This window comes from Cebus imitator, unplaced genomic scaffold, assembly GCF_001604975.1.
Source record: "Cebus imitator isolate Cc_AM_T3 unplaced genomic scaffold, Cebus_imitator-1.0 Scaffold577, whole genome shotgun sequence".
Taxonomy (NCBI): domain Eukaryota; kingdom Metazoa; phylum Chordata; class Mammalia; order Primates; family Cebidae; genus Cebus; species Cebus imitator.
Window position 1 is genome coordinate 856144 of NW_016107892.1, and position 1201 is coordinate 857344.

At 61.5% G+C, this 1201-nt stretch overlaps 1 protein-coding gene across 1 annotated transcript in view; it reads right to left on the reverse strand.

Moving 5' to 3' along the window:
- PDPR (pyruvate dehydrogenase phosphatase regulatory subunit) overlaps nucleotides 1–942 on the reverse strand; it is a 52821-nt gene extending 51879 nt beyond the window's left edge. The window contains exon 1 of the mRNA XM_037734144.1: nucleotides 744–942. The gene's annotated coding sequence lies outside the window, so the exon portion shown is untranslated. The remainder of the gene's footprint in view (nucleotides 1–743) is intronic.
- Between the last annotated feature and the right edge of the window lie 259 nt (nucleotides 943–1201).

Here is a 1201-nt window from a genome sequence, read left to right on the forward strand (position 1 = left end):
AAAAAAAAAAAAAAAAAAAAAAAAGAAAAAGAGGAGGAGGAAGAAGAAAGAAGAAAAAAAGAAAAAATAATTAACACAAGTCCCTGTCACTGGAAAAGTACACCCGTAGGGCTGGCTCCTCCTCCACCCACCCCCCTCATTCCCGTACATTATGTTTACATGCATGTGAGAAATGGGCTTGGAGATTCTTGATTCAAATCCTAGTATCACACATCGGCCCCCAAAGGTCAAACATTAACAAGGAAGCTCACTGCCCTGGCCCAGACTTTTCTAGGTGACTTCTTCCTCCCGACTCTGCAGCAGTCTTACTAGTTATGAAGCACAAGCCGACCGCACGTCTCAACGCGGGAAAACAGTTCCACCTGCAGGGACGTAGGACCGGGTTGAACGAGCTGGAGTTGCGCCGCAGGGGTGTGCAACCCCGTGAGGGGGGAGCCCGAGGCGCAGTCACCTCCGCCACCCTGGCATCCGGGCTGAGATGCAGGTGCCTGGAGGAGCGGTGCGCAGGCCCTGGGTAAGCCGAGGACACGAGCCAAGGCACGAGCAGACAACCTTCCGGGCACCGAGTCCTGGCGCCTGGACGCGCCTTCGTGAGAGGCCAGGGGGAACCGACTGGAAGCGGGGGGCTAGCGGAGACTACCCCCGGGCAAAACCAAAGGAGAAAGAGGGGAACCTGGGGGTCCCGGGGCGCTCAGGCACGCGCAGACGGGGAAGCCAGAGTCGCCCCGCAGCTGTCTCCTTACCTCACGGGCCCCCACGGGCTCCGCGCTCAGCGACAGCCCGGCGGGAGCTAGGCGCCAGCCACAACGGTTGCCGGGGGTCGCCTCGGGCCGGAAAGCGGGGATCAAAGTTGGGAAAGGGGCGGGGCGAATTGAGCAAAAAGTTCCGGGGAAGCCGAGACCGCGACCTTCCGCGCTTTACGGCCCGCGGGCAAGGGTACGGCCGGCGCGTGACCTCAGCCGCGCACGAGCGCGCCGTGACGTCACATCGGAGCCCCGCCCTTGCCACGTGGGCTTGTTTGGGTCTCGCGAGGCACCGCCCCCGGGGCCTCTTTGCCCTCCTCAGAGGCGGGTTGTGGAGGCCTTTAACTTCGAGGGCTGTTTTAGAACCCGGGCCTCGGACCTGCGTGGTTTCTGCACGTGGAAGCGGAACGTCTGAGATGGCCGCAAGCCCCGTGGAGTGTGGGGGGCGCGTGGGTTCT